The 25,791-nt window shown below is 45.1% G+C and overlaps 20 non-coding genes and 1 pseudogene across 20 annotated transcripts; all 21 read left to right on the forward strand.

The window, feature by feature from the left end:
* On the forward strand, positions 1-191 carry LOC141202327 (U2 spliceosomal RNA). The gene has a single exon (XR_012273603.1). It is a non-coding gene; the product is annotated as a U2 spliceosomal RNA (small nuclear RNA).
* Positions 192-1,306: 1,115 nt separating this feature from the next.
* LOC141202461 (U2 spliceosomal RNA) lies at positions 1,307-1,497 on the forward strand. Its single transcript, XR_012273733.1, has one exon. It is a non-coding gene; the product is annotated as a U2 spliceosomal RNA (small nuclear RNA).
* A 1,115-nt stretch (positions 1,498-2,612) lies between these two features.
* On the forward strand, positions 2,613-2,803 carry LOC141202269 (U2 spliceosomal RNA). Its single transcript, XR_012273548.1, has one exon. It is a non-coding gene; the product is annotated as a U2 spliceosomal RNA (small nuclear RNA).
* Positions 2,804-3,918: 1,115 nt separating this feature from the next.
* Positions 3,919-4,109, forward strand: LOC141202179 (U2 spliceosomal RNA). The gene has a single exon (XR_012273461.1). It is a non-coding gene; the product is annotated as a U2 spliceosomal RNA (small nuclear RNA).
* A 1,115-nt stretch (positions 4,110-5,224) lies between these two features.
* Positions 5,225-5,415, forward strand: LOC141202125 (U2 spliceosomal RNA). The gene has a single exon (XR_012273408.1). It is a non-coding gene; the product is annotated as a U2 spliceosomal RNA (small nuclear RNA).
* A 1,117-nt stretch (positions 5,416-6,532) lies between these two features.
* LOC141202126 (U2 spliceosomal RNA) lies at positions 6,533-6,723 on the forward strand. Its single transcript, XR_012273409.1, has one exon. It is a non-coding gene; the product is annotated as a U2 spliceosomal RNA (small nuclear RNA).
* A 1,115-nt stretch (positions 6,724-7,838) lies between these two features.
* LOC141202127 (U2 spliceosomal RNA) lies at positions 7,839-8,029 on the forward strand. Its single transcript, XR_012273410.1, has one exon. It is a non-coding gene; the product is annotated as a U2 spliceosomal RNA (small nuclear RNA).
* A 1,115-nt stretch (positions 8,030-9,144) lies between these two features.
* On the forward strand, positions 9,145-9,335 carry LOC141202128 (U2 spliceosomal RNA). Its single transcript, XR_012273411.1, has one exon. It is a non-coding gene; the product is annotated as a U2 spliceosomal RNA (small nuclear RNA).
* Positions 9,336-10,450: 1,115 nt separating this feature from the next.
* LOC141202129 (U2 spliceosomal RNA) lies at positions 10,451-10,641 on the forward strand. Its single transcript, XR_012273412.1, has one exon. It is a non-coding gene; the product is annotated as a U2 spliceosomal RNA (small nuclear RNA).
* Positions 10,642-11,756: 1,115 nt separating this feature from the next.
* Positions 11,757-11,947, forward strand: LOC141202427 (U2 spliceosomal RNA). Its single transcript, XR_012273700.1, has one exon. It is a non-coding gene; the product is annotated as a U2 spliceosomal RNA (small nuclear RNA).
* A 1,115-nt stretch (positions 11,948-13,062) lies between these two features.
* LOC141202130 (U2 spliceosomal RNA) lies at positions 13,063-13,253 on the forward strand. Its single transcript, XR_012273413.1, has one exon. It is a non-coding gene; the product is annotated as a U2 spliceosomal RNA (small nuclear RNA).
* A 1,115-nt stretch (positions 13,254-14,368) lies between these two features.
* LOC141202131 (U2 spliceosomal RNA) lies at positions 14,369-14,559 on the forward strand. The gene has a single exon (XR_012273414.1). It is a non-coding gene; the product is annotated as a U2 spliceosomal RNA (small nuclear RNA).
* A 1,115-nt stretch (positions 14,560-15,674) lies between these two features.
* On the forward strand, positions 15,675-15,865 carry LOC141202428 (U2 spliceosomal RNA). The gene has a single exon (XR_012273701.1). It is a non-coding gene; the product is annotated as a U2 spliceosomal RNA (small nuclear RNA).
* A 1,115-nt stretch (positions 15,866-16,980) lies between these two features.
* Positions 16,981-17,171, forward strand: LOC141202312 (U2 spliceosomal RNA). Its single transcript, XR_012273589.1, has one exon. It is a non-coding gene; the product is annotated as a U2 spliceosomal RNA (small nuclear RNA).
* A 1,115-nt stretch (positions 17,172-18,286) lies between these two features.
* On the forward strand, positions 18,287-18,477 carry LOC141202133 (U2 spliceosomal RNA). Its single transcript, XR_012273416.1, has one exon. It is a non-coding gene; the product is annotated as a U2 spliceosomal RNA (small nuclear RNA).
* A 1,115-nt stretch (positions 18,478-19,592) lies between these two features.
* Positions 19,593-19,783, forward strand: LOC141202134 (U2 spliceosomal RNA). Its single transcript, XR_012273417.1, has one exon. It is a non-coding gene; the product is annotated as a U2 spliceosomal RNA (small nuclear RNA).
* Positions 19,784-20,898: 1,115 nt separating this feature from the next.
* Positions 20,899-21,089, forward strand: LOC141202135 (U2 spliceosomal RNA). Its single transcript, XR_012273418.1, has one exon. It is a non-coding gene; the product is annotated as a U2 spliceosomal RNA (small nuclear RNA).
* A 1,115-nt stretch (positions 21,090-22,204) lies between these two features.
* On the forward strand, positions 22,205-22,395 carry LOC141202136 (U2 spliceosomal RNA). Its single transcript, XR_012273419.1, has one exon. It is a non-coding gene; the product is annotated as a U2 spliceosomal RNA (small nuclear RNA).
* Positions 22,396-23,507: 1,112 nt separating this feature from the next.
* LOC141202696 (U2 spliceosomal RNA) lies at positions 23,508-23,623 on the forward strand (annotated as a pseudogene).
* Positions 23,624-24,147: 524 nt separating this feature from the next.
* On the forward strand, positions 24,148-24,332 carry LOC141202496 (U2 spliceosomal RNA). Its single transcript, XR_012273768.1, has one exon. It is a non-coding gene; the product is annotated as a U2 spliceosomal RNA (small nuclear RNA).
* Positions 24,333-25,447: 1,115 nt separating this feature from the next.
* On the forward strand, positions 25,448-25,638 carry LOC141202137 (U2 spliceosomal RNA). The gene has a single exon (XR_012273420.1). It is a non-coding gene; the product is annotated as a U2 spliceosomal RNA (small nuclear RNA).
* The last annotated feature ends 153 nt before the right edge of the window (positions 25,639-25,791 follow it).

A 25,791-nucleotide genomic window follows, 5' to 3' on the forward strand; every position in this document is an offset into this window, starting at 1 on the left:
ATCGCTTCTCGGCCTTTTGGCTAAGATCAAGTGTAGTATCTGTTCTTATCAGTTTAATATCTGATACGTCCCCTATCTGGGGACCATATATTAAATGGATTTTTAGAACAGGGAGATGGAAAAAGAGCTTGCTCTGTCCACTCCACACATTGACCTGGTATTGCAGTATCTCCAGGACCGGTGCACCCCTTCTTTAATGCAGTTTCTAAAATCAGAAAGAATTGAATTCAATGTTTTTTGTTCATTTTGCTTGTTTGTCGGATTTGGGGATGGACTCTTTGGCTTTGCTTTTCTTCTCCTCATTGGATTTTTCATGTTCAAAGTTGCAGAAGCCAGATTACAAGCTCATTTTGGTTCAACTTCAGCAACTGTGCATTGCATTGCCATGTAATGTGATGCAATGCTATCTTTCTAGCTCTCCCTTTTTACTTCCTTTTGGATAAACAGACATATTAGGCAAGCATTTTGGAGCTTTCACCTAAATAACTACAGGTGGTGAGATAAGCTGCACAATATAATTGACCTTTCAGTATATTGTTGCACACACACCATCTATTTAGCAAATGCCCTTGTTATCAACAGCAGCCTTTTAAACTCACCTGAGCTAACAGGTATGTGCGCTGGTTACTCTGCTGCGCTTAAAATTTCTTTTTTGGTTTGCTACAATGCCTTTTCTGAAACGTTGTCTCCTTCTGCTGGAACACTGACTTCTTTCATTTAATGCCTGCAGACTATAAAAGAGAACCCAACCCAAAAAGTTTGGTTGATTAGTCTGTGGCATTCTGTTAAACTGTTGCTTATGGCGGTCCCTGTGAGCTTCTCAGCGACATTCAGCCAGCCAGGTATCCTGCCTGCAGTAGATGGAATGTGGCAATGGAACGCTGGCTGCGCGTGTCATAATAGGCTCTGAGCCTTTATATACCTGTGCACAGCAGCAGCCACCTTCAGTCTGCTGCTGGACAGCCAGCAGCAGCAGCAGCAGGAGAGGTATGTAATCAGGAGCCCTCCTGCTAAGGGTAGACAGCTGCTCGTTCCACCCCACCCCCCGCCTTAATTGGTTCTCCTCCCTTCCAACGGTGTTGAGGCGGGTGGGAACAGCAGGGGGTGAAGGTGCTGTGTTTAAAGAGGTGGAGTTATGCAGATCTAAAACGCGTGGATTGCAGCAGCAGCAAGCCGAAAAGTGCAGGCATGTAAGGGATCTAGAGGTTGACAACATGTCTTCTTAACGGGAGTCCAGGAGCTCATCTCCACAAATGGACTTTTCAGGATCCTTGGGTGGCTCCGTAGTTTGAAACCAATTCTGGTTATCGCTTCTCGGCCTTTTCGCTAAGATCAAGTGTAATATCTGTTCTTATCAGTTTAATATCTGATACGTCCCCTATCTGGGGACCATATATTAAATGGATTTTTAGAACAGGGAGATGGAAAAAGAGCTTGCTCTGTCCACTCCACGCATTGACCTGGTATTGCAGTATCTCCAGGACCGGTGCACCCCTTCTTTAATGCAGTTTCTAAAATCAGAAAGAATTGAATTCAATGTTTTTTGTTCATTTTGCTTGTTTGTCGGATTTGGGGATGGACTCTTTGGCTTTGCTTTTCTTCTCCTCATTGGATTTTTCATGTTCAAAGTTGCAGAAGCCAGATTACAAGCTCATTTTGGTTCAACTTCAGCAACTGTGCATTGCATTGCCATGTAATGTGATGCAATGCTATCTTTCTAGCTCTCCCTTTTTACTTCCTTTTGGATAAACAGACATATTAGGCAAGCATTTTGGAGCTTTCACCTAAATAACTACAGGTGGTGAGATAAGCTGCACAATATAATTGACCTTTCAGTATATTGTTGCACACACACCATCTATTTAGCAAATGCCCTTGTTATCAACAGCAGCCTTTTAAACTCACCTGAGCTAACAGGTATGTGCGCTGGTTACTCTGCTGCGCTTAAAATTTCTTTTTTGGTTTGCTACAATGCCTTTTCTGAAACGTTGTCTCCTTCTGCTGGAACACTGACTTCTTTCATTTAATGCCTGCAGACTATAAAAGAGAACCCAACCCAAAAAGTTTGGTTGATTAGTCTGTGGCATTCTGTTAAACTGTTGCTTATGGCGGTCTCTGTGAGCTTCTCAGCGACATTCAGCCAGCCAGGTATCCTGCCTGCAGTAGATGGAATGTGGCAATGGAACGCTGGCTGCGCGTGTCATAATAGGCTCTGAGCCTTTATATACCTGTGCACAGCAGCAGCCACCTTCAGTCTGCTGCTGGACAGCCAGCAGCAGCAGCAGCAGGAGAGGTATGTAATCAGGAGCCCTCCTGCTAAGGGTAGACAGCTGCTCGTTCCACCCCACCCCCCGCCTTAATTGGTTCTCCTCCCTTCCAACGGTGTTGAGGCGGGTGGAAACAGCAGGGGGTGAAGGTGCTGTGTTTAAAGAGGTGGAGTTATGCAGATCTAAAACGCGTGGATTGCAGCAGCAGCAAGCCGAAAAGTGCAGGCATGTAAGGGATCTAGAGGTTGACAACATGTCTTCTTAACGGGAGTCCAGGAGCTCATCTCCACAAATGGACTTTTCAGGATCCTTGGGTGGCTCCGTAGTTTGAAACCAATTCTGGTTATCGCTTCTCGGCCTTTTGGCTAAGATCAAGTGTAGTATCTGTTCTTATCAGTTTAATATCTGATACGTCCCCTATCTGGGGACCATATATTAAATGGATTTTTAGAACAGGGAGATGGAAAAAGAGCTTGCTCTGTCCACTCCACGCATTGACCTGGTATTGCAGTCTCTCCAGGACCGGTGCACCCCTTCTTTAATGCAGTTTCTAAAATCAGAAAGAATTGAATTCAATGTTTTTTGTTCATTTTGCTGGTTTGTCGGATTTTGGGATGGACTCTTTGGCTTTGCTTTTCTTCTCCTCATTGGATTTTTCATGTTCAAAGTTGCAGAAGCCAGATTACAAGCTCATTTTGGTTCAACTTCAGCAACTGTGCATTGCATTGCCATGTAATGTGATGCAATGCTATCTTTCTAGCTCTCCCTTTTTACTTCCTTTTGGATAAACAGACATATTAGGCAAGCATTTTGGAGCTTTCACCTAAATAACTACAGGTGGTGAGATAAGCTGCACAATATAATTGACCTTTCAGTATATTGTTGCACACACACCATCTATTTAGCAAATGCCCTTGTTATCAACAGCAGCCTTTTAAACTCACCTGAGCTAACAGGTATGTGCGCTGGTTACTCTGCTGCGCTTAAAATTTCTTTTTTGGTTTGCTACAATGCCTTTTCTGAAACGTTGTCTCCTTCTGCTGGAACACTGACTTCTTTCATTTAATGCCTGCAGACTATAAAAGAGAACCCAACCCAAAAAGTTTGGTTGATTAGTCTGTGGCATTCTGTTAAACTGTTGCTTATGGCGGTCTCTGTGAGCTTCTCAGCGACATTCAGCCAGCCAGGTATCCTGCCTGCAGTAGATGGAATGTGGCAATGGAACGCTGGCTGCGCGTGTCATAATAGGCTCTGAGCCTTTATATACCTGTGCACAGCAGCAGCCACCTTCAGTCTGCTGCTGGACAGCCAGCAGCAGCAGCAGCAGGAGAGGTATGTAATCAGGAGCCCTCCTGCTAAGGGTAGACAGCTGCTCGTTCCACCCCACCCCCCGCCTTAATTGGTTCTCCTCCCTTCCAACGGTGTTGAGGCGGGTGGGAACAGCAGGGGGTGAAGGTGCTGTGTTTAAAGAGGTGGAGTTATGCAGATCTAAAACGCGTGGATTGCAGCAGCAGCAAGCCGAAAAGTGCAGGCATGTAAGGGATCTAGAGGTTGACAACATGTCTTCTTAACGGGAGTCCAGGAGCTCATCTCCACAAATGGACTTTTCAGGATCCTTGGGTGGCTCCGTAGTTTGAAACCAATTCTGGTTATCGCTTCTCGGCCTTTTGGCTAAGATCAAGTGTAGTATCTGTTCTTATCAGTTTAATATCTGATACGTCCCCGATCTGGGGACCATATATTAAATGGATTTTTAGAACAGGGAGATGGAAAAAGAGCTTGCTCTGTCCACTCCACGCATTGACCTGGTATTGCAGTATCTCCAGGACCGGTGCACCCCTTCTTTAATGCAGTTTCTAAAATCAGAAAGAATTGAATTCAATGTTTTTTGTTCATTTTGCTTGTTTGTCGGATTTTGGGATGGACTCTTTGGCTTTGCTTTTCTTCTCCTCATTGGATTTTTCATGTTCAAAGTTGCAGAAGCCAGATTACAAGCTCATTTTGGTTCAACTTCAGCAACTGTGCATTGCATTGCCATGTAATGTGATGCAATGCTATCTTTCTAGCTCTCCCTTTTTACTTCCTTTTGGATAAACAGACATATTAGGCAAGCATTTTGGAGCTTTCACCTAAATAACTACAGGTGGTGAGATAAGCTGCACAATATAATTGACCTTTCAGTATATTGTTGCACACACACCATCTATTTAGCAAATGCCCTTGTTATCAACAGCAGCCTTTTAAACTCACCTGAGCTAACAGGTATGTGCGCTGGTTACTCTGCTGCGCTTAAAATTTCTTTTTTGGTTTGCTACAATGCCTTTTCTGAAACGTTGTCTCCTTCTGCTGGAACACTGACTTCTTTCATTTAATGCCTGCAGACTATAAAAGAGAACCCAACCCAAAAAGTTTGGTTGATTAGTCTGTGGCATTCTGTTAAACTGTTGCTTATGGCGGTCTCTGTGAGCTTCTCAGCGACATTCAGCCAGCCAGGTATCCTGCCTGCAGTAGATGGAATGTGGCAATGGAACGCTGGCTGCGCGTGTCATAATAGGCTCTGAGCCTTTATATACCTGTGCACAGCAGCAGCCACCTTCAGTCTGCTGCTGGACAGCCAGCAGCAGCAGCAGCAGGAGAGGTATGTAATCAGGAGCCCTCCTGCTAAGGGTAGACAGCTGCTCGTTCCACCCCACCCCCCGCCTTAATTGGTTCTCCTCCCTTCCAACGGTGTTGAGGCGGGTGGGAACAGCAGGGGGTGAAGGTGCTGTGTTTAAAGAGGTGGAGTTATGCAGATCTAAAACGCGTGGATTGCAGCAGCAGCAAGCCGAAAAGTGCAGGCATGTAAGGGATCTAGAGGTTGACAACATGTCTTCTTAACGGGAGTCCAGGAGCTCATCTCCACAAATGGACTTTTCAGGATCCTTGGGTGGCTCCGTAGTTTGAAACCAATTCTGGTTATCGCTTCTCGGCCTTTTGGCTAAGATCAAGTGTAGTATCTGTTCTTATCAGTTTAATATCTGATACGTCCCCTATCTGGGGACCATATATTAAATGGATTTTTAGAACAGGGAGATGGAAAAAGAGCTTGCTCTGTCCACTCCACGCATTGACCTGGTATTGCAGTATCTCCAGGACCGGTGCACCCCTTCTTTAATGCAGTTTCTAAAATCAGAAAGAATTGAATTCAAAGTTTTTTGTTCATTTTGCTTGTTTGTCGGATTTTGGGATGGACTCTTTGGCTTTGCTTTTCTTCTCCTCATTGGATTTTTCATGTTCAAAGTTGCAGAAGCCAGATTACAAGCTCATTTTGGTTCAACTTCAGCAACTGTGCATTGCATTGCCATGTAATGTGATGCAATGCTATCTTTCTAGCTCTCCCTTTTTACTTCCTTTTGGATAAACAGACATATTAGGCAAGCATTTTGGAGCTTTCACCTAAATAACTACAGGTGGTGAGATAAGCTGCACAATATAATTGACCTTTCAGTATATTGTTGCACACACACCATCTATTTAGCAAATGCCCTTGTTATCAACAGCAGCCTTTTAAACTCACCTGAGCTAACAGGTATGTGCGCTGGTTACTCTGCTGCGCTTAAAATTTCTTTTTGGTTTGCTACAATGCCTTTTCTGAAACGTTGTCTCCTTCTGCTGGAACACTGACTCCTTTCATTTAATGCCTGCAGACTATAAAAGAGAACCCAACCCAAAAAGTTTGGTTGATTAGTCTGTGGCATTCTGTTAAACTGTTGCTTATGGCGGTCTCTGTGAGCTTCTCAGCGACATTCAGCCAGCCAGGTATCCTGCCTGCAGTAGATGGAATGTGGCAATGGAACGCTGGCTGCGCGTGTCATAATAGGCTCTGAGCCTTTATATACCTGTGCACAGCAGCAGCCACCTTCAGTCTGCTGCTGGACAGCCAGCAGCAGCAGCAGCAGCAGGAGAGGTATGTAATCAGGAGCCCTCCTGCTAAGGGTAGACAGCTGCTCGTTCCACCCCACCCCCCACCTTAATTGGTTCTCCTCCCTTCCAACGGTGTTGAGGCGGGTGGGAACAGCAGGGGGTGAAGGTGCTGTGTTTAAAGAGGTGGAGTTATGCAGATCTAAAACGCGTGGATTGCAGCAGCAGCAAGCCGAAAAGTGCAGGCATGTAAGGGATCTAGAGGTTGACAACATGTCTTCTTAACGGGAGTCCAGGAGCTCATCTCCACAAATGGACTTTTCAGGATCCTTGGGTGGCTCCGTAGTTTGAAACCAATTCTGGTTATCGCTTCTCGGCCTTTTGGCTAAGATCAAGTGTAGTATCTGTTCTTATCAGTTTAATATCTGATACGTCCCCTATCTGGGGACCATATATTAAATGGATTTTTAGAACAGGGAGATGGAAAAAGAGCTTGCTCTGTCCACTCCACGCATTGACCTGGTATTGCAGTATCTCCAGGACCGGTGCACCCCTTCTTTAATGCAGTTTCTAAAATCAGAAAGAATTGAATTCAATGTTTTTTGTTCATTTTGCTTGTTTGTCGGATTTTGGGATGGACTCTTTGGCTTTGCTTTTCTTCTCCTCATTGGATTTTTCATGTTCAAAGTTGCAGAAGCCAGATTACAAGCTCATTTTGGTTCAACTTCAGCAACTGTGCATTGCATTGCCATGTAATGTGATGCAATGCTATCTTTCTAGCTCTCCCTTTTTACTTCCTTTTGGATAAACAGACATATTAGGCAAGCATTTTGGAGCTTTCACCTAAATAACTACAGGTGGTGAGATAAGCTGCACAATATAATTGACCTTTCAGTATATTGTTGCACACACACCATCTATTTAGCAAATGCCCTTGTTATCAACAGCAGCCTTTTAAACTCACCTGAGCTAACAGGTATGTGCGCTGGTTACTCTGCTGCGCTTAAAATTTCTTTTTTGGTTTGCTACAATGCCTTTTCTGAAACGTTGTCTCCTTCTGCTGGAACACTGACTTCTTTCATTTAATGTCTGCAGACTATAAAAGAGAACCCAACCCAAAAAGTTTGGTTGATTAGTCTGTGGCATTCTGTTAAACTGTTGCTTATGGCGGTCTCTGTGAGCTTCTCAGCGACATTCAGCCAGCCAGGTATCCTGCCTGCAGTAGATGGAATGTGGCAATGGAACGCTGGCTGCGCGTGTCATAATAGGCTCTGAGCCTTTATATACCTGTGCACAGCAGCAGCCACCTTCAGTCTGCTGCTGGACAGCCAGCAGCAGCAGCAGCAGGAGAGGTATGTAATCAGGAGCCCTCCTGCTAAGGGTAGACAGCTGCTCGTTCCACCCCACCCCCCGCCTTAATTGGTTCTCCTCCCTTCCAACGGTGTTGAGGCGGGTGGGAACAGCAGGGGGTGAAGGTGCTGTGTTTAAAGAGGTGGAGTTATGCAGATCTAAAACGCGTGGATTGCAGCAGCAGCAAGCCGAAAAGTGCAGGCATGTAAGGGATCTAGAGGTTGTCAACATGTCTTCTTAACGGGAGTCCAGGAGCTCATCTCCACAAATGGACTTTTCAGGATCCTTGGGTGGCTCCGTAGTTTGAAACCAATTCTGGTTATCGCTTCTCGGCCTTTTGGCTAAGATCAAGTGTAGTATCTGTTCTTATCAGTTTAATATCTGATACGTCCCCTATCTGGGGACCATATATTAAATGGATTTTTAGAACAGGGAGATGGAAAAAGAGCTTGCTCTGTCCACTCCACGCATTGACCTGGTATTGCAGTATCTCCAGGACCGGTGCACCCCTTCTTTAATGCAGTTTCTAAAATCAGAAAGAATTGAATTCAATGTTTTTTGTTCATTTTGCTTGTTTGTCGGATTTTGGGATGGACTCTTTGGCTTTGCTTTTCTTCTCCTCATTGGATTTTTCATGTTCAAAGTTGCAGAAGCCAGATTACAAGCTCATTTTGGTTCAACTTCAGCAACTGTGCATTGCATTGCCATGTAATGTGATGCAATGCTATCTTTCTAGCTCTCCCTTTTTACTTCCTTTTGGATAAACAGACATATTAGGCAAGCATTTTGGAGCTTTCACCTAAATAACTACAGGTGGTGAGATAAGCTGCACAATATAATTGACCTTTCAGTATATTGTTGCACACACACCATCTATTTAGCAAATGCCCTTGTTATCAACAGCAGCCTTTTAAACTCACCTGAGCTAACAGGTATGTGCGCTGGTTACTCTGCTGCGCTTAAAATTTCTTTTTTGGTTTGCTACAATGCCTTTTCTGAAACGTTGTCTCCTTCTGCTGGAACACTGACTTCTTTCATTTAATGCCTGCAGACTATAAAAGAGAACCCAACCCAAAAAGTTTGGTTGATTAGTCTGTGGCATTCTGTTAAACTGTTGCTTATGGCGGTCTCTGTGAGCTTCTCAGCGACATTCAGCCAGCCAGGTATCCTGCCTGCAGTAGATGGAATGTGGCAATGGAACGCTGGCTGCGCGTGTCATAATAGGCTCTGAGCCTTTATATACCTGTGCACAGCAGCAGCCACCTTCAGTCTGCTGCTGGACAGCCAGCAGCAGCAGCAGCAGGAGAGGTATGTAATCAGGAGCCCTCCTGCTAAGGGTAGACAGCTGCTCGTTCCACCCCACCCCCCGCCTTAATTGGTTCTCCTCCCTTCCAACGGTGTTGAGGCGGGTGGGAACAGCAGGGGGTGAAGGTGCTGTGTTTAAAGAGGTGGAGTTATGCAGATCTAAAACGCGTGGATTGCAGCAGCAGCAAGCCGAAAAGTGCAGGCATGTAAGGGATCTAGAGGTTGTCAACATGTCTTCTTAACGGGAGTCCAGGAGCTCATCTCCACAAATGGACTTTTCAGGATCCTTGGGTGGCTCCGTAGTTTGAAACCAATTCTGGTTATCGCTTCTCGGCCTTTTGGCTAAGATCAAGTGTAGTATCTGTTCTTATCAGTTTAATATCTGATACGTCCCCTATCTGGGGACCATATATTAAATGGATTTTTAGAACAGGGAGATGGAAAAAGAGCTTGCTCTGTCCACTCCACGCATTGACCTGGTATTGCAGTATCTCCAGGACCGGTGCACCCCTTCTTTAATGCAGTTTCTAAAATCAGAAAGAATTGAATTCAATGTTTTTTGTTCATTTTGCTTGTTTGTCGGATTTTGGGATGGACTCTTTGGCTTTGCTTTTCTTCTCCTCATTGGATTTTTCATGTTCAAAGTTGCAGAAGCCAGATTACAAGCTCATTTTGGTTCAACTTCAGCAACTGTGCATTGCATTGCCATGTAATGTGATGCAATGCTATCTTTCTAGCTCTCCCTTTTTACTTCCTTTTGGATAAACAGACATATTAGGCAAGCATTTTGGAGCTTTCACCTAAATAACTACAGGTGGTGAGATAAGCTGCACAATATAATTGACCTTTCAGTATATTGTTGCACACACACCATCTATTTAGCAAATGCCCTTGTTATCAACAGCAGCCTTTTAAACTCACCTGAGCTAACAGGTATGTGCGCTGGTTACTCTGCTGCGCTTAAAATTTCTTTTTTGGTTTGCTACAATGCCTTTTCTGAAACGTTGTCTCCTTCTGCTGGAACACTGACTTCTTTCATTTAATGCCTGCAGACTATAAAAGAGAACCCAACCCAAAAAGTTTGGTTGATTAGTCTGTGGCATTCTGTTAAACTGTTGCTTATGGCGGTCTCTGTGAGCTTCTCAGCGACATTCAGCCAGCCAGGTATCCTGCCTGCAGTAGATGGAATGTGGCAATGGAACGCTGGCTGCGCGTGTCATAATAGGCTCTGAGCCTTTATATACCTGTGCACAGCAGCAGCCACCTTCAGTCTGCTGCTGGACAGCCAGCAGCAGCAGCAGCAGGAGAGGTATGTAATCAGGAGCCCTCCTGCTAAGGGTAGACAGCTGCTCGTTCCACCCCACCCCCCGCCTTAATTGGTTCTCCTCCCTTCCAACGGTGTTGAGGCGGGTGGGAACAGCAGGGGGTGAAGGTGCTGTGTTTAAAGAGGTGGAGTTATGCAGATCTAAAACGCGTGGATTGCAGCAGCAGCAAGCCGAAAAGTGCAGGCATGTAAGGGATCTAGAGGTTGACAACATGTCTTCTTAACGGGAGTCCAGGAGCTCATCTCCACAAATGGACTTTTCAGGATCCTTGGGTGGCTCCGTAGTTTGAAACCAATTCTGGTTATCGCTTCTCGGCCTTTTGGCTAAGATCAAGTGTAGTATCTGTTCTTATCAGTTTAATATCTGATACGTCCCCTATCTGGGGACCATATATTAAATGGATTTTTAGAACAGGGAGATGGAAAAAGAGCTTGCTCTGTCCACTCCACGCATTGACCTGGTATTGCAGTATCTCCAGGACCGGTGCACCCCTTCTTTAATGCAGTTTCTAAAATCAGAAAGAATTGAATTCAATGTTTTTTGTTCATTTTGCTTGTTTGTCGGATTTGGGGATGGACTCTTTGGCTTTGCTTTTCTTCTCCTCATTGGATTTTTCATGTTCAAAGTTGCAGAAGCCAGATTACAAGCTCATTTTGGTTCAACTTCAGCAACTGTGCATTGCATTGCCATGTAATGTGATGCAATGCTATCTTTCTAGTTCTCCCTTTTTACTTCCTTTTGGATAAACAGACATATTAGGCAAGCATTTTGGAGCTTTCACCTAAATAACTACAGGTGGTGAGATAAGCTGCACAATATAATTGACCTTTCAGTATATTGTTGCACACACACCATCTATTTAGCAAATGCCCTTGTTATCAACAGCAGCCTTTTAAACTCACCTGAGCTAACAGGTATGTGCGCTGGTTACTCTGCTGCGCTTAAAATTTCTTTTTTGGTTTGCTACAATGCCTTTTCTGAAACGTTGTCTCCTTCTGCTGGAACACTGACTTCTTTCATTTAATGCCTGCAGACTATAAAAGAGAACCCAACCCAAAAAGTTTGGTTGATTAGTCTGTGGCATTCTGTTAAACTGTTGCTTATGGCGGTCTCTGTGAGCTTCTCAGCGACATTCAGCCAGCCAGGTATCCTGCCTGCAGTAGATGGAATGTGGCAATGGAACGCTGGCTGCGCGTGTCATAATAGGCTCTGAGCCTTTATATACCTGTGCACAGCAGCAGCCACCTTCAGTCTGCTGCTGGACAGCCAGAAGCAGCAGCAGCAGGAGAGGTATGTAATCAGGAGCCCTCCTGCTAAGGGTAGACAGCTGCTCGTTCCACCCCACCCCCCGCCTTAATTGGTTCTCCTCCCTTCCAACGGTGTTGAGGCGGGTGGGAACAGCAGGGGGTGAAGGTGCTGTGTTTAAAGAGGTGGAGTTATGCAGATCTAAAACGCGTGGATTGCAGCAGCAGCAAGCCGAAAAGTGCAGGCATGTAAGGGATCTAGAGGTTGACAACATGTCTTCTTAATGGGAGTCCAGGAGCTCATCTCCACAAATGGACTTTTCAGGATCCTTGGGTGGCTCCGTAGTTTGAAACCAATTCTGGTTATCGCTTCTCGGCCTTTTCGCTAAGATCAAGTGTAGTATCTGTTCTTATCAGTTTAATATCTGATACGTCCCCTATCTGGGGACCATATATTAAATGGATTTTTAGAACAGGGAGATGGAAAAAGAGCTTGCTCTGTCCACTCCACGCATTGACCTGGTATTGCAGTATCTCCAGGACCGGTGCACCCCTTCTTTAATGCAGTTTCTAAAATCAGAAAGAATTGAATTCAATGTTTTTTGTTCATTTTGCTTGTTTGTCGGATTTTGGGATGGACTCTTTGGCTTTGCTTTTCTTCTCCTCATTGGATTTTTCATGTTCAAAGTTGCAGAAGCCAGATTACAAGCTCATTTTGGTTCAACTTCAGCAACTGTGCATTGCATTGCCATGTAATGTGATGCAATGCTATCTTTCTAGCTCTCCCTTTTTACTTCCTTTTGGATAAACAGACATATTAGGCAAGCATTTTGGAGCTTTCACCTAAATAACTACAGGTGGTGAGATAAGCTGCACAATATAATTGACCTTTCAGTATATTGTTGCACACACACCATCTATTTAGCAAATGCCCTTGTTATCAACAGCAGCCTTTTAAACTCACCTGAGCTAACAGGTATGTGCGCTGGTTACTCTGCTGCGCTTAAAATTTCTTTTTTGGTTTGCTACAATGCCTTTTCTGAAACGTTGTCTCCTTCTGCTGGAACACTGACTTCTTTCATTTAATGCCTGCAGACTATAAAAGAGAACCCAACCCAAAAAGTTTGGTTGATTAGTCTGTGGCATTCTGTTAAACTGTTGCTTATGGCGGTCTCTGTGAGCTTCTCAGCGACATTCAGCCAGCCAGGTATCCTGCCTGCAGTAGATGGAATGTGGCAATGGAACGCTGGCTGCGCGTGTCATAATAGGCTCTGAGCCTTTATATACCTGTGCACAGCAGCAGCCACCTTCAGTCTGCTGCTGGACAGCCAGCAGCAGCAGCAGCAGGAGAGGTATGTAATCAGGAGCCCTCCTGCTAAGGGTAGACAGCTGCTCGTTCCACCCCACCCCCCGCCTTAATTGGTTCTCCTCCCTTCCAACGGTGTTGAGGCGGGTGGGAACAGCAGGGGGTGAAGGTGCTGTGTTTAAAGAGGTGGAGTTATGCAGATCTAAAACGCGTGGATTGCAGCAGCAGCAAGCCGAAAAGTGCAGGCATGTAAGGGATCTAGAGGTTGTCAACATGTCTTCTTAACGGGAGTCCAGGAGCTCATCTCCACAAATGGACTTTTCAGGATCCTTGGGTGGCTCCGTAGTTTGAAACCAATTCTGGTTATCGCTTCTCGGCCTTTTGGCTAAGATCAAGTGTAGTATCTGTTCTTATCAGTTTAATATCTGATACGTCCCCTATCTGGGGACCATATATTAAATGGATTTTTAGAACAGGGAGATGGAAAAAGAGCTTGCTCTGTCCACTCCACGCATTGACCTGGTATTGCAGTATCTCCAGGACCGGTGCACCCCTTCTTTAATGCAGTTTCTAAAATCAGAAAGAATTGAATTCAATGTTTTTTGTTCATTTTGCTTGTTTGTCGGATTTTGGGATGGACTTTTTGGCTTTGCTTTTCTTCTCCTCATTGGATTTTTCATGTTCAAAGTTGCAGAAGCCAGATTACAAGCTCATTTTGGTTCAACTTCAGCAACTGTGCATTGCATTGCCATGTAATGTGATGCAATGCTATCTTTCTAGCTCTCCCTTTTTACTTCCTTTTGGATAAACAGACATATTAGGCAAGCATTTTGGAGCTTTCACCTAAATAACTACAGGTGGTGAGATAAGCTGCACAATATAATTGACCTTTCAGTATATTGTTGCACACACACCATCTATTTAGCAAATGCCCTTGTTATCAACAGCAGCCTTTTAAACTCACCTGAGCTAACAGGTATGTGCGCTGGTTACTCTGCTGCGCTTAAAATTTCTTTTTTGGTTTGCTACAATGCCTTTTCTGAAACGTTGTCTCCTTCTGCTGGAACACTGACTTCTTTCATTTAATGCCTGCAGACTATAAAAGAGAACCCAACCCAAAAAGTTTGGTTGATTAGTCTGTGGCATTCTGTTAAACTGTTGCTTATGGCGGTCTCTGTGAGCTTCTCAGCGACATTCAGCCAGCCAGGTATCCTGCCTGCAGTAGATGGAATGTGGCAATGGAACGCTGGCTGCGCGTGTCATAATAGGCTCTGAGCCTTTATATACCTGTGCACAGCAGCAGCCACCTTCAGTCTGCTGCTGGACAGCCAGCAGCAGCAGCAGCAGGAGAGGTATGTAATCAGGAGCCCTCCTGCTAAGGGTAGACAGCTGCTCGTTCCACCCCACCCCCCGCCTTAATTGGTTCTCCTCCCTTCCAACGGTGTTGAGGCGGGTGGGAACAGCAGGGGGTGAAGGTGCTGTGTTTAAAGAGGTGGAGTTATGCAGATCTAAAACGCGTGGATTGCAGCAGCAGCAAGCCGAAAAGTGCAGGCATGTAAGGGATCTAGAGGTTGACAACATGTCTTCTTAACGGGAGTCCAGGAGCTCATCTCCACAAATGGACTTTTCAGGATCCTTGGGTGGCTCCGTAGTTTGAAACCAATTCTGGTTATCGCTTCTCGGCCTTTTGGCTAAGATCAAGTGTAGTATCTGTTCTTATCAGTTTAATATCTGATACGTCCCCTATCTGGGGACCATATATTAAATGGATTTTTAGAACAGGGAGATGGAAAAAGAGCTTGCTCTGTCCACTCCACGCATTGACCTGGTATTGCAGTATCTCCAGGACCGGTGCACCCCTTCTTTAATGCAGTTTCTAAAATCAGAAAGAATTGAATTCAATGTTTTTTGTTCATTTTGCTTGTTTGTCGGATTTTGGGATGGACTCTTTGGCTTTGCTTTTCTTCTCCTCATTGGATTTTTCATGTTCAAAGTTGCAGAAGCCAGATTACAAGCTCATTTTGGTTCAACTTCAGCAACTGTGCATTGCATTGCCATGTAATGTGATGCAATGCTATCTTTCTAGTTCTCCCTTTTTACTTCCTTTTGGATAAACAGACATATTAGGCAAGCATTTTGGAGCTTTCACCTAAATAACTACAGGTGGTGAGATAAGCTGCACAATATAATTGACCTTTCAGTATATTGTTGCACACACACCATCTATTTAGCAAATGCCCTTGTTATCAACAGCAGCCTTTTAAACTCACCTGAGCTAACAGGTATGTGCGCTGGTTACTCTGCTGCGCTTAAAATTTCTTTTTTGGTTTGCTACAATGCCTTTTCTGAAACGTTGTCTCCTTCTGCTGGAACACTGACTTCTTTCATTTAATGCCTGCAGACTATAAAAGAGAACCCAACCCAAAAAGTTTGGTTGATTAGTCTGTGGCATTCTGTTAAACTGTTGCTTATGGCGGTCTCTGTGAGCTTCTCAGCGACATTCAGCCAGCCAGGTATCCTGCCTGCAGTAGATGGAATGTGGCAATGGAACGCTGGCTGCGCGTGTCATAATAGGCTCTGAGCCTTTATATACCTGTGCACAGCAGCAGCCACCTTCAGTCTGCTGCTGGACAGCCAGAAGCAGCAGCAGCAGGAGAGGTATGTAATCAGGAGCCCTCCTGCTAAGGGTAGACAGCTGCTCGTTCCACCCCACCCCCCGCCTTAATTGGTTCTCCTCCCTTCCAACGGTGTTGAGGCGGGTGGGAACAGCAGGGGGTGAAGGTGCTGTGTTTAAAGAGGTGGAGTTATGCAGATCTAAAACGCGTGGATTGCAGCAGCAGCAAGCCGAAAAGTGCAGGCATGTAAGGGATCTAGAGGTTGACAACATGTCTTCTTAATGGGAGTCCAGGAGCTCATCTCCACAAATGGACTTTTCAGGATCCTTGGGTGGCTCCGTAGTTTGAAACCAATTCTGGTTATCGCTTCTCGGCCTTTTCGCTAAGATCAAGTGTAGTATCTGTTCTTATCAGTTTAATATCTGATACGTCCCCTATCTGGGGACCATATATTAAATGGATTTTTAGAACAGGGAGATGGAAAAAGAGCTTGCTCTGTCCACTCCACGCATTGACCTGGTATTGCAGTATCTCCAGGACCGGTGCACCCCTTCTTTAATGCAGTTTCTAAAATCAGAAAGAATTGAATTCAATGTTTTTTGTTCATTTTGCTTGTTTGTCGGATTTTGGGATGGACTCTTTGGCTTTGCTTTTCTTCTCCTCATTGGATTTTTCATGTTCAAAGTTGCAGAAGCCAGATTACAAGCTCATTTTGGTTCAACTTCAGCAACTGTGCATTGCATTGCCATGTAATGTGATGCAATGCTATCTTTCTAGCTCTCCCTTTTTACTTCCTTTTGGATAAACAGACATATTAGGCAAGCATTTTGGAGCTTTCACCTAAATAACTACAGGTGGTGAGATAAGCTGCACAATATAATTGACCTTTCAGTATATTGTTGCACACACACCATCTATTTAGCAAATGCCCTTGTTATCAACAGCAGCCTTTTAAACTCACCTGAGCTAACAGGTATGTGCGCTGGTTACTCTGCTGCGCTTAAAATTTCTTTTTTGGTTTGCTACAATGCCTTTTCTGAAACGTTGTCTCCTTCTGCTGGAACACTGACTTCTTTCATTTAATGCCTGCAGACTATAAAAGAGAACCCAACCCAAAAAGTTTGGTTGATTAGTCTTTGGCATTCTGTTAAACTGTTGCTTATGGCGGTCTCTGTGAGCTTCTCAGCGACATTCAGCCAGCCAGGTATCCTGCCTGCAGTAGATGGAATGTGGCAATGGAACGCTGGCTGCGCGTGTCATAATAGGCTCTGAGCCTTTATATACCTGTGCACAGCAGCAGCCACCTTCAGTCTGCTGCTGGACAGCCAGCAGCAGCAGCAGCAGGAGAGGTATGTAATCAGGAGCCCTCCTGCTAAGGGTAGACAGCTGCTCGTTCCACCCCACCCCCCGCCTTAATTGGTTCTCCTCCCTTCCAACGGTGTTGAGGCGGGTGGGAACAGCAGGGGGTGAAGGTGCTGTGTTTAAAGAGGTGGAGTTATGCAGATCTAAAACGCGTGGATTGCAGCAGCAGCAAGCCGAAAAGTGCAGGCATGTAAGGGATCTAGAGGTTGACAACATGTCTTCTTAACGGGAGTCCAGGAGCTCATCTCCACAAATGGACTTTTCAGGATCCTTGGGTGGCTCCGTAGTTTGAAACCAATTCTGGTTATCGCTTCTCGGCCTTTTGGCTAAGATCAAGTGTAGTATCTGTTCTTATCAGTTTAATATCTGATACGTCCCCTATCTGGGGACCATATATTAAATGGATCTTTAGAACAGGGAGATGGAAAAAGAGCTTGCTCTGTCCACTCCACGCATTGACCTGGTATTGCAGTATCTCCAGGACCGGTGCACCCCTTCTTTAATGCAGTTTCTAAAATCAGAAAGAATTGAATTCAATGTTTTTTGTTCATTTTGCTTGTTTGTCGGATTTTGGGATGGACTCTTTGGCTTTGCTTTTCTTCTCCTCATTGGATTTTTCATGTTCAAAGTTGCAGAAGCCAGATTACAAGCTCATTTTGGTTCAACTTCAGCAACTGTGCATTGCATTGCCATGTAATGTGATGCAATGCTATCTTTCTAGCTCTCCCTTTTTACTTCCTTTTGGATAAACAGACATATTAGGCAAGCATTTTGGAGCTTTCACCTAAATAACTACAGGTGGTGAGATAAGCTGCACAATATAATTGACCTTTCAGTATATTGTTGCACACACACCATCTATTTAGCAAATGCCCTTGTTATCAACAGCAGCCTTTTAAACTCACCTGAGCTAACAGGTATGTGCGCTGGTTACTCTGCTGCGCTTAAAATTTCTTTTTTGGTTTGCTACAATGCCTTTTCTGAAACGTTGTCTCCTTCTGCTGGAACACTGACTTCTTTCATTTAATGCCTGCAGACTATAAAAGAGAACCCAACCCAAAAAGTTTGGTTGATTAGTCTGTGGCATTCTGTTAAACTGTTGCTTATGGCGGTCTCTGTGAGCTTCTCAGCGACATTCAGCCAGCCAGGTATCCTGCCTGCAGTAGATGGAATGTGGCAATGGAACGCTGGCTGCGCGTGTCATAATAGGCTCTGAGCCTTTATATACCTGTGCACAGCAGCAGCCACCTTCAGTCTGCTGCTGGACAGCCAGCAGCAGCAGCAGCAAGAGAGGTATGTAATCAGGAGCCCTCCTGCTAAGGGTAGACAGCTGCTCGTTCCACCCCACCCCCCGCCTTAATTGGTTCTCCTCCCTTCCAACGGTGTTGAGGCGGGTGGGAACAGCAGGGGGTGAAGGTGCTGTGTTTAAAGAGGTGGAGTTATGCAGATCTAAAACGCGTGGATTGCAGCAGCAGCAAGCCGAAAAGTGCAGGCATGTAAGGGATCTAGAGGTTGACAACATGTCTTCTTAACGGGAGTCCAGGAGCTCATCTCCACAAATGGACTTTTCAGGATCCTTGGGTGGCTCCGTAGTTTGAAACCAATTCTGGTTATCGCTTCTCGGCCTTTTGGCTAAGATCAAGTGTAGTATCTGTTCTTATCAGTTTAATATCTGATACGTCCCCTATCTGGGGACCATATATTAAATGGATTTTTAGAACAGGGAGATGGAAAAAGAGCTTGCTCTGTCCACTCCACGCATTGACCTGGTATTGCAGTATCTCCAGGACCGGTGCACCCCTTCTTTAATGCAGTTTCTAAAATCAGAAAGAATTGAATTCAATGTTTTTCGTTCATTTTGCTTGTTTGTCGGATTTTGGGATGGACTCTTTGGCTTTGCTTTTCTTCTCCTCATTGGATTTTTCATGTTCAAAGTTGCAGAAGCCAGATTACAAGCTCATTTTGGTTCAACTTCAGCAACTGTGCATTGCATTGCCATGTAATGTGATGCAATGCTATCTTTCTAGCTCTCCCTTTTTACTTCCTTTTGGATAAACAGACATATTAGGCAAGCATTTTGGAGCTTTCACCTAAATAACTACAGGTGGTGAGATAAGCTGCACAATATAATTGACCTTTCAGTATATTGTTGCACACACACCATCTATTTAGCAAATGCCCTTGTTATCAACAGCAGCCTTTTAAACTCACCTGAGCTAACAGGTATGTGCACTGGTTACTCTGCTGCGCTTAAAATTTCTTTTTTGGTTTGCTACAATGCCTTTTCTGAAACGTTGTCTCCTTCTGCTGGAACACTGACTTCTTTCATTTAATGCCTGCAGACTATAAAAGAGAACCCAACCCAAAAAGTTTGGTTGATTAGTCTGTGGCATTCTGTTAAACTGTTGCTTATGGCGGTCTCTGTGAGCTTCTCAGCGACATTCAGCCAGCCAGGTATCCTGCCTGCAGTAGATGGAATGTGGCAATGGAACGCTGGCTGCGCGTGTCATAATAGGCTCTGAGCCTTTATATACCTGTGCACAGCAGCAGCCACCTTCAGTCTGCTGCTGGACAGCCAGCAGCAGCAGCAGCAGGAGAGGTATGTAATCAGGAGCCCTCCTGCTAAGGGTAGACAGCTGCTCGTTCCACCCCACCCCCCGCCTTAATTGGTTCTCCTCCCTTCCAACGGTGTTGAGGCGGGTGGGAACAGCAGGGGGTGAAGGTGCTGTGTTTAAAGAGGTGGAGTTATGCAGATCTAAAACGCGTGGATTGCAGCAGCAGCAAGCCGAAAAGTGCAGGCATGTAAGGGATCTAGAGGTTGACAACATGTCTTCTTAACGGGAGTCCAGGAGCTCATCTCCACAAATGGACTTTTCAGGATCCTTGGGTGGCTCCGTAGTTTGAAACCAATTCTGGTTATCGCTTCTCGGCCTTTTGGCTAAGATCAAGTGTAGTATCTGTTCTTATCAGTTTAATATCTGATACGTCCCCTATCTGGGGACCATATATTAAATGGATTTTTAGAACAGGGAGATGGAAAAAGAGCTTGCTCTGTCCACTCCACGCATTGACCTGGTATTGCAGTATCTCCAGGACCGGTGCACCCCTTCTTTAATGCAGTTTCTAAAATCAGAAAGAATTGAATTCAATGTTTTTTGTTCATTTTGCTTGTTTGTCGGATTTTGGGATGGACTCTTTGGCTTTGCTTTTCTTCTCCTCATTGGATTTTTCATGTTCAAAGTTGCAGAAGCCAGATTACAAGCTCATTTTGGTTCAACTTCAGCAACTGTGCATTGCATTGCCATGTAATGTGATGCAATGCTATCTTTCTAGCTCTCCCTTTTTACTTCCTTTTGGATAAACAGACATATTAGGCAAGCATTTTGGAGCTTTCACCTAAATAACTACAGGTGGTGAGATAAGCTGCACAATATAATTGACCTTTCAGTATATTGTTGCACACACACCATCTATTTAGCAAATGCCCTTGTTATCAACAGCAGCCTTTTAAACTCACCTGAGCTAACAGGTATGTGCGCTGGTTACTCTGCTGCGCTTAAAATTTCTTTTTTGGTTTGCTACAATGCCTTTTCTGAAACGTTGTCTCCTTCTGCTGGAACACTGACTTCTTTCATTTAATGCCTGCAGACTATAAAAGAGAACCCAACCCAAAAAGTTTGGTTGATTAGTCTGTGGCATTCTGTTAAGCTGTTGCTTATGGCGGTCTCTGTGAGCTTCTCAGCGACATTCAGCCAGCCAGGTATCCTGCCTGCAGTAGATGGAATGTGGCAATGGAACGCTGGCTGCGCGTGTCATAATAGGCTCTGAGCCTTTATATACCTGTGCACAGCAGCAGCCACCTTCAGTCTGCTGCTGGACAGCCAGCAGCAGCAGCAGCAGGAGAGGTATGTAATCAGGAGCCCTCCTGCTAAGGGTAGACAGCTGCTCGTTCCACCCCACCCCCCGCCTTAATTGGTTCTCCTCCCTTCCAACGGTGTTGAGGCGGGTGGGAACAGCAGGGGGTGAAGGTGCTGTGTTTAAAGAGGTGGAGTTATGCAGATCTAAAACGCGTGGATTGCAGCAGCAGCAAGCCGAAAAGTGCAGGCATGAAAGGGATCTAGAGGTTGACAACATGTCTTCTTAACGGGAGTCCAGGAGCTCATCTCCACAAATGGACTTTTCAGGATCCTTGGGTGGCTCCGTAGTTTGAAACCAATTCTGGTTATCGCTTCTCGGCCTTTTGGCTAAGATCAAGTGTAGTATCTGTTCTTATCAGTTTAATATCTGATACGTCCCCTATCTGGGGACCATATATTAAATGGATTTTTAGAACAGGGAGATGGAAAAAGAGCTTGCTCTGTCCACTCCACGCATTGACCTGGTATTGCAGTATCTCCAGGACCGGTGCACCCCTTCTTTAATGCAGTTTCTAAAATCAGAAAGAATTGAATTCAATGTTTTTTGTTCATTTTGCTTGTTTGTCGGATTTTGGGATGGACTCTTTGGCTTTGCTTTTCTTCTCCTCATTGGATTTTTCATGTTCAAAGTTGCAGAAGCCAGATTACAAGCTCATTTTGGTTCAACTTCAGCAACTGTGCATTGCATTGCCATGTAATGTGATGCAATGCTATCTTTCTAGCTCTCCCTTTTTACTTCCTTTTGGATAAACAGACATATTAGGCAAGCATTTTGGAGCTTTCACCTAAATAACTACAGGTGGTGAGATAAGCTGCACAATATAATTGACCTTTCAGTATATTGTTGCACACACACCATCTATTTAGCAAATGCCCTTGTTATCAACAGCAGCCTTTTAAACTTACCTGAGCTAACAGGTATGTGCGCTGGTTACTCTGCTGCGCTTAAAATTTCTTTTTTGGTTTGCTACAATGCCTTTTCTGAAACGTTGTCTCCTTCTGCTGGAACACTGACTTCTTTCATTTAATGCCTGCAGACTATAAAAGAGAACCCAACCCAAAAAGTTTGGTTGATTAGTCTGTGGCATTCTGTTAAACTGTTGCTTATGGCGGTCTCTGTGAGCTTCTCAGCGACATTCAGCCAGCCAGGTATCCTGCGTGCAGTAGATGGAATGTGGCAATGGAACGCTGGCTGCGCGTGTCATAATAGGCTCTGAGCCTTTATATACCTGTGCACAGCAGCAGCCACCTTCAGTCTGCTGCTGGACAGCCAGCAGCAGCAGCAGCAGGAGAGGTATGTAATCAGGAGCCCTCCTGCTAAGGGTAGACAGCTGCTCGTTCCACCCCACCCCCCGCCTTAATTGGTTCTCCTCCCTTCCAACGGTGTTGAGGCGGGTGGGAACAGCAGGGGGTGAAGGTGCTGTGTTTAAAGAGGTGGAGTTATGCAGATCTAAAACGCGTGGATTGCAGCAGCAGCAAGCCGAAAAGTGCAGGCATGTAAGGGATCTAGAGGTTGACAACATGTCTTCTTAACGGGAGTCCTGGAGCTCATCTCCACAAATGGACTTTTCAGGATCCTTGGGTGGCTCCGTAGTTTGAAACCAATTCTGGTTATCGCTTCTCGGCCTTTTGGCTAAGATCAAGTGTAGTATCTGTTCTTATCAGTTTAATATCTGATACGTCCCCTATCTGGGGACCATATATTAAATGGATTTTTAGAACAGGGAGATGGAAAAAGAGCTTGCTCTGTCCACTCCACGCATTGACCTGGTATTGCAGTATCTCCAGGACCGGTGCACCCCTTCTTTAATGCAGTTTCTAAAATCAGAAAGAATTGAATTCAATGTTTTTTGTTCATTTTGCTTGTTTGTCGGATTTTGGGATGGACTCTTTGGCTTTGCTTTTCTTCTCCTCATTGGATTTTTCATGTTCAAAGTTGCAGAAGCCAGATTACAAGCTCATTTTGGTTCAACTTCAGCAACTGTGCATTGCATTGCCATGTAATGTGATGCAATGCTATCTTTCTAGCTCTCCCTTTTTACTTCCTTTTGGATAAACAGACATATTAGGCAAGCATTTTGGAGCTTTCACCTAAATAACTACAGGTGGTGAGATAAGCTGCACAATATAATTGACCTTTCAGTATATTGTTGCACACACACCATCTATTTAGCAAATGCCCTTGTTATCAACAGCAGCCTTTTAAACTCACCTGAGCTAACAGGTATGTGCGCTGGTTACTCTGCTGCGCTTAAAATTTCTTTTTTGGTTTGCTACAATGCCTTTTCTGAAACGTTGTCTCCTTCTGCTGGAACACTGACTTCTTTCATTTAATGCCTGCAGACTATAAAAGAGAACCCAACCCAAAAAGTTTGGTTGATTAGTCTGTGGCATTCTGTTAAACTGTTGCTTATGGCGGTCTCTGTGAGCTTCTCAGCGACATTCAGCCAGCCAGGTATCCTGCCTGCAGTAGATGGAATGTGGCAATGGAACGCTGGCTGCGCGTGTCATAATAGGCTCTGAGCCTTTATATACCTGTGCACAGCAGCAGCCACCTTCAGTCTGCTGCTGGACAGCCAGCAGCAGCAGCAGGAGAGGTATGTAATCAGGAGCCCTCCTGCTAAGGGTAGACAGCTGCTCGTTCCACCCCACCCCCCGCCTTAATTGGTTCTCCTCCCTTCCAACGGTGTTGAGGCGGGTGGGAACAGCAGGGGGTGAAGGTGCTGTGTTTAAAGAGGTGGAGTTATGCAGATCTAAAACGCGTGGATTGCAGCAGCAGCAAGCCGAAAAGTGCAGGCATGTAAGGGATCTAGAGGTTGACAACATGTCTTCTTAACGGGAGTCCAGGAGCTCATCTCCACAAATGGACTTTTCAGGATCCTTGGGTGGCTCCGTAGTTTGAAACCAATTCTGGTTATCGCTTCTCGGCCTTTTGGCTAAGATCAAGTGTAGTATCTTTTGAAAAGGCAGTTTTGTCCTTGGGCTGCCCTAGTAAATTGATGCATATTACACACTGGTTTGGTGCACTTGTTAGTACGCCAGGTGGCTCATAGAGTTATCTGATGGAAAACATGGCCCTCCAGGATTGAAGTCACTAGGCTGGGTAAGTGTGAGGGCTTTGGAGCAATGTGCCCCAGGAGTAGGCGCCCTGGTGGGAGTCCAAGCTTACTGGGACTGGGAACCCCAGAAAGACTTGGCTTCGTAGCACGCCGCACCTTTGCCAATCATACTTTCTGAGCAACCCCCCCTATTCCTGGCCTCCGGGCTAGGAAGGGGAATTTTTATAAACCCGGTCGGAGGTCCGGTCAGCTTTGGGCTGAGAAACCAACACAGGCTCCAGCTCCACTAGGGTGGCAGCCTAGATGGAAGCTGGGAGCACGAAAACGGCTCTTCTCCGGCTTCGGCTAGGGAGAGCATCGGAGATCCCTGACCCTCGCTGTGGCCTTCTGGCTCGGAGGGATGGGGATGGTTTATTGGGGACCCTCTCCTCCGGGAAGGGTCCACATGAATCCTCGACTCGTGCGCTGTTTTGGTGTGACTTCGGTCACATTTTTCAGTGCCTTGGATGCAGCTTCAATCAAAAAAAAATCTGTTCTTATCAGTTTAATATCTGATACGTCCCCTATCTGGGGACCATATATTAAATGGATTTTTAGAACAGGGAGATGGAAAAAGAGCTTGCTCTGTCCACTCCACGCATTGACCTGGTATTGCAGTATCTCCAGGACCGGTGCACCCCTTCTTTAATGCAGTTTCTAAAATCAGAAAGAATTGAATTCAATGTTTTTTGTTCATTTTGCTTGTTTGTCGGATTTTGGGATGGACTCTTTGGCTTTGCTTTTCTTCTCCTCATTGGATTTTTCATGTTCAAAGTTGCAGAAGCCAGATTACATGCTCATTTTGGTTCAACTTCAGCAACTGTGCATTGCATTGCCATGTAATGTGATGCAATGCTATCTTTCTAGCTCTCCCTTTTTACTTCCTTTTGGATAAACAGACATATTAGGCAAGCATTTTGGAGCTTTCACCTAAATAACTACAGGTGGTGAGATAAGCTGCACAATATAATTGACCTTTCAGTATATTGTTGCACACACACCATCTATTTAGCAAATGCCCTTGTTATCAACAGCAGCCTTTTAAACTCACCTGAGCTAACAGGTATGTGCGCTGGTTACTCTGCTGCGCTTAAAATTTCTTTTTTGGTTTGCTACAATGCCTTTTCTGAAACGTTGTCTCCTTCTGCTGGAACACTGACTTCTTTCATTTAATGCCTGCAGACTATAAAAGAGAACCCAACCCAAAAAGTTTGGTTGATTAGTCTGTGGCATTCTGTTAAACTGTTGCTTATGGCGGTCTCTGTGAGCTTCTCAGCGACATTCAGCCAGCCAGGTATCCTGCCTGCAGTAGATGGAATGTGGCAATGGAACGCTGGCTGCGCGTGTCATAATAGGCTCTGAGCCTTTATATACCTGTGCACAGCAGCAGCCACCTTCAGTCTGCTGCTGGACAGCCAGCAGCAGCAGCAGCAGGAGAGGTATGTAATCAGGAGCCCTCCTGCTAAGGGTAGACAGCTGCTCGTTCCACCCCACCCCCCGCCTTAATTGGTTCTCCTCCCTTCCAACAGTGTTGAGGCGGGTGGGAACAGCAGGGGGTGATGGTGCTGTGTTTAAAGAGGTGGAGTTATGCAGATCTAAAACGCGTGGATTGCAGCAGCAGCAAGCCGAAAAGTGCAGGCATGTAAGGGATCTAGAGGTTGACAAGATGTCTTCTTAACGGGATTCCAGGAGCTCATCTCCACAAATGGACTTTTCAGGATCCTTGGGTGGCTCCGTAGTTTGAAACCAATTCTGGTTATCGCTTCTCGGCCTTTTGGCTAAGATCAAGTGTAGTATCTGTTCTTATCAGTTTAATATCTGATACGTCCCCTATCTGGGGACCATATATTAAATGGATTTTTAGAACAGGGAGATGGAAAAAGAGCTTGCTCTGTCCACTCCACGCATTGACCTGGTATTGCAGTATCTCCAGGACCGGTGCACCCCTTCTTTAATGCAGTTTCTAAAATCAGAAAGAATTGAATTCAATGTTTTTTGTTCATTTTGCTTGTTTGTCGGATTTTGGGATGGACTCTTTGGCTTTGCTTTTCTTCTCCTCATTGGATTTTTCATGTTCAAAGTTGCAGAAGCCAGATTACAAG

The sequence above is a fragment of the Phyllobates terribilis genome, unplaced genomic scaffold (genome assembly GCF_046119375.1).
Source record: "Phyllobates terribilis strain yellow unplaced genomic scaffold, ASM4611937v1 Scaffold_123__1_contigs__length_5148117, whole genome shotgun sequence".
Classification (NCBI taxonomy): domain Eukaryota; kingdom Metazoa; phylum Chordata; class Amphibia; order Anura; family Dendrobatidae; genus Phyllobates; species Phyllobates terribilis.